This window comes from Chenopodium quinoa, unplaced genomic scaffold (genome assembly GCF_001683475.1).
Source record: "Chenopodium quinoa cultivar QQ74 unplaced genomic scaffold, ASM168347v1, whole genome shotgun sequence".
In the NCBI taxonomy this organism is placed as follows: Eukaryota; Viridiplantae; Streptophyta; class Magnoliopsida; order Caryophyllales; family Amaranthaceae; genus Chenopodium; species Chenopodium quinoa.
In genome coordinates, this window is record NW_018742607.1 from 628,457 (window position 1) to 637,649 (window position 9,193).

The 9,193-nt window shown below is 33.6% G+C and overlaps 1 long non-coding RNA gene across 3 annotated transcripts; it reads left to right on the plus strand.

The window, feature by feature from the left end:
* Positions 1-4,192: 4,192 nt before the first annotated feature.
* Positions 4,193-8,744, plus strand: LOC110721199. Of its 3 annotated transcripts, none has more exons than XR_002511408.1 (6): positions 4,193-4,479; positions 5,549-5,796; positions 5,912-5,974; positions 6,113-6,250; positions 7,139-7,706; positions 8,332-8,744. It is a non-coding gene; the product is annotated as an uncharacterized LOC110721199 (long non-coding RNA). The 3 variants fall into 3 exon arrangements; XR_002511409.1 differs by having other exon boundaries at positions 4,195-4,479; positions 7,139-7,530; XR_002511407.1 differs by having other exon boundaries at positions 4,194-4,479; positions 7,139-8,744.
* The last annotated feature ends 449 nt before the right edge of the window (positions 8,745-9,193 follow it).

The following is a 9,193-nucleotide window of genomic DNA, read 5'->3' on the forward strand; positions in this document are numbered from 1 at the left end:
CTTATTTCCAATCTAACTATGCTAGCCCAATCCATTTCATGGTTAGTTAATTGCTCATGAGGCCCATTAATGGGCCTCTAACTTGCTTAACCCAATACCCTTGTGTGTGACCTCATAGGATCCATTCTAGCGGGCTTTGGACCATTTGACTAGCCCAAAGATCATCTCTCATAGTCTAGCAACAGATGATGACGTTCCAAGAGAACGAACTTATTATCTCCATAATAGTGATCCTTGATATATCTAGTAATTGCACTTATCGAAGACACAATTCCTTCATTAAACCCAAATCCCTTTAATTAAAACCCCATGAATCCAAACCCTAGCTATAATTTAAATACTTGGTAGATTAGTGTATAGCTTTATTTTGTTATTTTGTTTTGAAGTTACTAACCTTCTTCTTTGTGTAGTGTTTCCTTTTCTTTATTTTCTATTCTCACTTGGCTTTGAGGTTCATGCTATAGCTTTATGGAGCTCCATAGAGGTGGAATTTTCGTTTACCTCATTTATAGTGGCTTAGCTTGGATAGCTCGGTGAGATTTTTCTAATATTCCTCTTTACTTTTCTTTTATTGTTTTCTTAGATTAGGAATAGTTTATAATGAGTTGAATGGTTCGAGGATGTTTTCTATTAAAACCATATAGGTGTTTGGGTCATTGACATTGTTATCAAATGACCACTTGTTTGTCGATTGGGATTTATATGATTAGCATGCATCTTTTTACTTCTCTTTCTCTTTTCCTTTCATTTTCCTTCTCTTCTCTTCTCTTTTCTCTTTATTTTTCTTTTCGTCATTTTCAAAAATCAAAAATACAAAAAAAAAAAAAAATGATTTTGAGGCATTGTTTTTGGTTTCTTTTGATGTTTTGCTTATGATTTAGACATAATAATGTAGGGAATATTTCAAGCATCCCATACTTGAGCCCCGCTGTGATCATACACTTAAGCATGGTGGCGCCCAAAGGGAAGGAAGCTAGAGCAAAAGAGTCGCCGATAAGTTTTAGGAACTTGTAAACCGTTCACAGGGTGAAGGTTACACCCCTTCACGATCCACGAGATCGCTAACTCCATAGTGGTCTGGAACCATGACTGGATATTGGGGATGAAGGTAAAAATCCAACCTAAAAGAGATTGAACCTACCCTAAAAATAGGCCTCTACTTTATTCTTCTCATATTCATGTGCGCTTTCTAACTAACATACAATCATTCGGTTAAGCCTACACCTGTTTAATCTATGTTGGTTGAATATTAATGCACAAACAAATCTATTATTGGCGATCACTTGAATTATAATCATATTTGTCTAAACAAGATTATTAATTATCTTATTAAACGTGATTTTAAGTACAAATTCCCTTTAAACATGCATAAAAGGTGTGATCAAGCAACATAATAATAACAAATCATTATCATCATGATAATATTCTCAAAGCAAAATAATATTAGCTAGACCTTAGGCATGATACTAACAAGATTAATAACAAATCCTATCATGTCACTAAACATTAAAGATCAAAGTTTTAACCCTAACACGATAATTGGAAGAAATAGGAAGAAGCCTAAGCATGATACTAGAAAGCAATAAATAACATCCTAACATGATACTGGGAATTAAAATAAAACTATAAGCTTGATTAAAACAACTTACTTGGATGCCTCGTATCTCTTTCTAATAAAAAAATAGATGCGTTAGTAACTTCAATGAAAATAGTAAATCAGCAAATTAAATTAAATAAATTAAATAGGGATTCGGGACCAAACCCTCATAAATTATCAACCTTTCACGTCTAGGGAGAAGTCAACTTCGAACTTGGCTAGGTGTGTCTAGAACTTGTGAATGCGGAATTTTGTAAAAGGGGAAGGTTTAGAAAGAGAGAGAAGAAGAATCTTATTGCTTTTAGAGAATTAAGGATGATTTATGATGATTGTGAATGAAATTAGGGGAAATACGACCCCTATTTATAAGAAAATAGTCCGGAATCAATAGAAAAGAATCAAAATTTAAATCGGAATGAAAGTAACCTCTGTCGCCAGCGACAGAGCCCCACGTGAAACGACAAGCATCACGCATGGTGATAGGCTCTATCGTTTGGAGATAGCTTTGTCGTTTGGCACAAATTAAAAGATAAAACACGCTTTTATACGGAATCCTCTTCTTAATAAAATTAAGTAATTAAACTCCGTTTTTGGGTTTACTACCACCTCGGATTGTTGTACAACTGATTTTGTTGATATTTCATCATCAACTTGTTCCTCCTCACTTTCCACAAAGGAAACGATATTCGCCGTAACCACAGTAAAGTAGTCTTCCGGGAAATATTCCTCCAAAGTTACAGGAGACAACGGCTCTTGCTCAAGCAAATCAATAAGGAGGACCTTTTGCTTGCTGGCCTTTTTTGCTTTCTTTTTACCCTTTCACTAGTAGAAAAATACAAATATGCAGCCCCCTAATGCCACCGGTTCAGGCCAAACCGGTGGCAAAAACCAGCCTAAAAAGGGGCGGGTTTTTAAACAAAGAGAAAAGGCACCTGTTCAGCCCAAACCGGTGCCAAAAATAAAAAGGGCACCGGTTTGAACTAGTGCCAATGAACCGCTGCATTAAAAAAAAAGCCCGCCCTTATACTTTCTTTCTTCTTCCTTCTCTCTTTCATTTCACTATTTCATTCAAGCCCAAACCCTTAGCCTACTGCACTCTCTTTCTCCATTTTCCCACCACCATTACAGCCGCCACCGTCGCCGGCCACTTGCCCCTCCCTTCTCTTTCTCCCCTGACCGGGTTTTCCTCCCCTGTTCCTTCTCTTTCCCTGTTCAATTTCAAGTGGGTTGTGAATATGTTGAAGCTAAGCCGCGCCACCACCTGCTCGCCGCGCCGCCGTGGTTCTGCTGCCCTAAGCTCGTCGTGCTGCTGCTGCTCTCCTCCACCACCGAGCTAATTTCCCCACTAATTTCAAGGTTTTTCCTTTTTTTTTATTTCACAATTTTTTTCTAATTATGTACATATATTAATGTGTTTTTCATGTTGAATCATTGTTTTCAAATTAAAATTTAGGTTTGAATATAATTATACACCAATTTTTCTCAATTTTAGGTTGTTTTATTGGGAATTTGTGAAAATATTAGTGATTTTTCTCAATTAGTTGGATTTTATTATGTTTTAATGGTTAATTTAATTTGTTTTGGTGGATAATTTTGAAATAATTATAGAATATATATTAACCTTGGTACTTAAATAGGTGAAATTTGGTATGTTACTTTTAATAGTTAATTTGAAGTTGTTTTGATGGATTATTTTGAATAAGTTAGAGATTAGAAACTTTGTTATTAAATTAGTTGAATTTTGGAATGTTTAAATGGTGAATATTAAATTGTTTTGATGGGTATATTTGAATAAATTAGAGATTAGTAACCTTGTTGCTAAAGTAGATGAATTTTGGAATGGGTGAATGGTTACTTTTAAGTTGTTTTGTTGGGTAATTTTGAAAAAATTAGAGATTAGTAACGTTGTTAGTTTAGCAATTTTGAATAAATTACATGAATTAAATTAGTAAATACATAGTTTAGCAATTGTTAGTTCGATGAATGATGAGTTTTAGCTTATAATTAAATTAGTGAATTGACATGTTATGAGAAAGAAATAGTACATACATAATATTTAACATAATTTTTGTTTATTGTTTTTTTTTAATAGATTTGTGAATGGAAGCACGAGTTTAGCTTGAGGATTACATATTGAGCTCAAGTGGGTAGTTGCTATATTGGTATGACTTATAAACTTTACTAAGCTATATTTCTTTCTATTTATCCATTTAATAAAAGTTTATTCGTGAAATTGCAACTTGTGTATTGTTTAATTGCAAATAAATACAACAATATATAGAATACTTGCATCATCATATGCCTAGATACCCGTTCAAGGCTTTCTCATTAGGAGACACTAGTGGAAAAATTGTCATTCGTAACGGGCTATTTGTAACGCGCAAAGCTATGCCCGTTACAATAAACATATTCGTAACGGTCAAAATAACAGTCCATTACAAATGTTTATTCGTAACAGGAACTATATTGCTCGTTACGGAAACTATGTTATTTGTAATGGGCAACATACTGCCCGTTACGAATACTATTTATTTGTAACGGACAAGATATTGCACGTTACAAATGTCTTGGTCCAGACCGTCCAGTTATGAGAAAATCTCATTCTTATAATTAGGGTTTTATTATCTCTCCTCTAGTCCTTAGCCGTTATCCTGCCCTCTTTCCTCTCTCCTCTCTCATTTCACGCATTCACTCAATCTTTCTCTTCTCCTCAAGTCCTAACTCAATCTCCTCCATTTTTATATTTATATGAACAACGGAACAAGCTCAGGATTCTGAACATCAAAATCCGGCGATCATTCGTCGAATCTCTACAAAGTAGTGGAATTTGGGGGCATTTTCAAATTTTTCCAGAAATTCAACTCAATTTTCTCACTCGCTAGGTGATTAATCCTTGTATCATGACTTTAATTGCTTAATTCTTTTGATTATTTTTTTTTGGGTAAATTTTTCAATTGAGAAAATTTGCAAAGCTGAATTGGTTTATGGTGTAATTTGGAAGAGAAACGGATGAAATTCTGAGAAATTGATAGCTGAATGTTGCTATTTTAGGATAGGTTATCGTTAATCCTTTCTAATTTTGAGTTAAATGGGTGAACTAGAGAGAGGGAAACATATTATTTGTTTTTTAGGGCTATTGTTATTTCTTAATTTGATTGTTTGTACTTGAATGTTTGAAAAATACTTTGAATTTGTGTCTTTCCTTGGCGGCGGCGGCTGTAACTAGGTTTTTGGTTGGTTCAGTATTATGGTTTGCTAGAATTTTGTGTTTATGGTTTATGTTTGATGTTCTTATTTCCGTTATATGTTTGTTTAGTGAGGACTTAATTATTTAGTGATAAGGTTGCCTATATCTGGTTCGGTTTAGATGTTTCAAATGCATGTGGATGTTAGAGACTATATACTTATATCTTGTGTGCCCAGTTTGCTTTGATTTATGATTGTAGTATGGCACTTTGGCATCTACATCGTTTTGATTTTTTGAATATGTAAAGGGTGTCTATATTGAGGATTGAAGTGATGCTGAAATGCCGCATCTTTAGATTTCATCTTCTAAGTAGTCTACTATACTGTACATTAGAAGGTCTTAAGATTACTTGTAATTCAGAAAATTTATTTTTATTTTATATAATTTGTTTGTTTCTACTTTCTAAGTCTTTGTCCCATCTTTTGTTTTTAAGCCAAAGTGCAGTGCGATATGTTTTGTGAATGAATAAATATGAGAGAAATATTAAAAAAAAAACTCTGTTTCGTGAATTATATAGTAGCCAATTCTGACATGATTGTGTGTCACATTGGGTATGATATAACTATGTAAGCAAATTGCTATCTTTTATCATTTGTCTTTTAAGGTGGATGTAAGAAATTTGCAATTCACGAATGTGATGATTGTGGAGTTTAAAAATTTTAAGCATTAATTTAGACCGTTAATGTGATGGTTGTATTTTGTAGATGGGGTCCACTTCTTGAGCAAGCCACTTACAAGAATCGGCAACGTCTTTATCTCTCTGAACAGGCAATATCATCCTAATGATTTATCTTTTCATTTAATTTTGTTGTTAAGTTCTATCATCTTTTTACTAAATGATGATCCTCCTTATCTTTATTTTCAGAGTGATGGGAGTGTTCCTAATACACTTGTTATTGCAAACGTTGAAGTTGTTAAGCCTAGAGTTGCTGCTGCAGAGCATATATCTCAAGTAAAATCATCTTTTCATGCTAACTTCTTTGTCATAAATTTTCTTCTACTAGTACTAGTAGTTTAGAATGCTTAGCCTCTAAACTTTCTTTTCTGTTTTGATCTTGTTATCTCAGTTTAATGAAGAGGCTTGCTCTCCGTTTGTAAAGAAGCTCAAAACCATCATACATCCTGGGGAGGTATGCTTATTTTTCAGTTTCCAAGGGGTTAATTAATAATCATGTAATGAGCTTGCTTGTTGAGCACTTTCAAACTAGTTTCATATAGTGTTGTTATCTAGGTTAATTTGTTTTTCGCTGCTCTTTTTTACATTTCAGGTTATCGATGTTCTTCACCTGGGTCGCACTAATGTTTCCAAAGTTTGATCTTCTTTTCTCGATTGTTTATCCCCTTTGAATTTGAGAAAGTTGTCGAGTTTCCTGTCACTTACAAGAAGCATCCGCATTTAGGATGGGGTATGATTTATTTTTGGTATTTTATTGCGTTTGTTTATTTTTATTTTTTGGTTCAGATCTATAGTCCTTAATAATCTTGTATGATTCACAATTTTCTGCATGCTATGATGATTATGATAATTTTTTCTTTGATTTTTAGTAATTCCTTGGATTTTGTCTGACATTTCTTGAATTGTTTCTTCAATTTATCCGCTTATTGTTTCAATAAATGTTATTATTTTTTTTGCTCCTGGATTTTTGGTTATTTTTGTTAGGAATCTGGTGGGTTTTGTATCTGAGTATTTTTTTCTGGGTTAATTATGAATTGGTTAATTATGAATTGGTTACCAGAAAACATGGATCAATGTTCTTGATTAAATCATTGAGCTAATGTGAATGTGTTCGATATTCAGGTATATGTTTATAATAATGATAACTTGTTATAATAAATTGCAATTGCGTTATTTAGAATTTAACAAATGTTCTATTTATGGTCTTGTTGCTTTCACATGGGTCACTTTAGTGTTTCGGGTTTGGTTAATGATATGAATAAGTGAGGAAAAGTTGATATATTGATGATTTTGTTGTCTTGCATTATGAAATAATGTGCTGTTTTTAAGTAATATAATTGCATTGATAAAGATATTTATGTGGTCATCGTCCCAGATAATGATGTATAATGTTACATTGATAAAGATATTTATGTGGTCATCATCGCAGATAAAATAAATAATTACATTGATAAAGATATTTATGTGGTCATCGTCGCAGATAATGATGTATAATGTTATGGTTTAGAAGTTAGGTAGAAAAGGTTGTGTTTTATACTATGTTCTGTTTAGAACTTTTATTTAATGTTCTACTGTCTGTGCACCATCTAATTGGGAATATGGTATGATTTAAATGCAGATGCTAAGAGGTTGATTGGAAGGAGATTTAGTGATGCATCAGTTCAGGCTGACATGAAGTTGTGGCCATTTAAGGTTACACCCGGATCAAGGGAGAAGCCCATGATTTTTGTAAGCTACAATGGCAAGGACAAGCAGTTCGCTGCTGAGGAAATATCCTCCATGGTCCTTACCAAGATGAAGGAGATTTCCGAGGCTTACCTTGGTTCAACTGTGAAGAACGCTGTTGTTACTATCCCTGCCTACTTCAATGACTCTCAGCGTCAGGCAACCAAGGGAGGTATGCTTACGGTCTTGACAAAAATGCCACCAGTGTCGGTGAGAATAATGTGCTCAACTTTGATCATGGAGGTGGTACTTTTGATGTGTCTCTTATTTCATAATATATAAGCGGTACAATATTATTGTCTAATTTTATAGTTCATTTCTTACATCGATCTTTTGATAAATCTATTTTGTTACTTAGTAGCTGATGGTCTATGTTCATGCTGAGAATGAGTTTAACGTTAAAAGTTTATCTGCAATGCATCCGGAATAGTTGTTGCTCCGTCTTCGCCATCCTAAATTTGGTAATATTCAGAAATATAGTTTAGTGCAATCCTATCTTGTGTTATTGAAACAAGACTCTATGATCATTACATTTCAGAGCTGACTTTATCTTATTATAATCATTATTCCTTCTAGAAGCTGCTGTGATTATGTGTGATTTCTTTTTTATTTTACCATTGTTGTTGTTGGTGATATACCATGATTGTTAAGTCTTTTTCACAGTAAGGCTTGTTATTTTTTATATGCTCCATGCTCCTCTTGCTATTATCTTGGAGATTCTCTACTTCTTTAACTTTTGAAGTATTTTTTCAACACAGTACAGTAATTTTATTGGTTTATCAGTTGGGGTTTTGGGGTCACTTTGATGGAAATGTGGTATTATGTATTTCAAGATAATATGGGTTTGGGTAAATATTATCTAACCTTTTTTTTTTAATGTGATAATATTATCTAATTCAATTTTTGGATATTTTTTTGTGTATCTTTTCTACTATCATTCTGATTATCATAATCTAAACATGCTTGTAGCTCCCTTTTGGAAAATCCATGGCATAATTCAGCATTTGAATATTCTGGCTTCATCAAACTTTTTCTTTCTACTAATTTAGATGCACTAAGGGATTTAACATGCTTTACTAATGACAGAAACGTTGATGTAGATGAGTATGACAAGTACTCATATGCTAAACAAAAAGAAGGGGGCAGCTTTTCAATGAACCTAAGTTACAACACTTGTTTTCTAGACATTATTCAGACACTATCGATCACCAAGGATACATACAGCAAGGACCTGGAGTCTGAGTGTGCTGCTTGGAATACAGAAGATCTGCATGCTTTGGGCGATGAAGTTTTTTGGTTTCTGTTGCTCTTGATTGCTGCTGTTACTACTGGCATGCTGCTGTTACTACTGGCCTGCTGTTGTTTATGCTTATAATGTATTTCATTACTAAATTTTATAATCAATAGCGTTTTAGACTTCTCAATAGTTTAGTTTATAATTAGCATACAAAATTGGATTTGGTGTATATGTTATGTTTGATAATGTTTGTGGCATGAAATATTTAGGTTTGTTATAAATTATTATTATAATTTGGGTGGTAAATGGAAAAAAGAATAGGGGTATTTGTAACTAGCACCTGAAATGCTAGTTACAAATGCCCCTAATTTTTTTGTCTTATTTGGAGATTATTCGTAACGGGCACTTGAAACACCCGTTACAAATAACCCATTATTCGTAACGGACATTGTAAGTGTCCGTTACGAATAAGTAGTTATTCGTAACGAACATTGTAAGTGCCCGTTACGAATAATCTTAAATGCCCGTTACGAATAATGACTTATTGTATTAAAATATGAACTTATTCGTAACGGGCACCTGAAATGCCCGTTACAAATAACCCATTATTCGTAACGGGCATTTGAATTGCCCGTTACGAATAAGTTGTTATTTGTAACGGACAGTGCCCGTTACGAATAACAATGGCCATCCGTAACGGCCGCATACGTA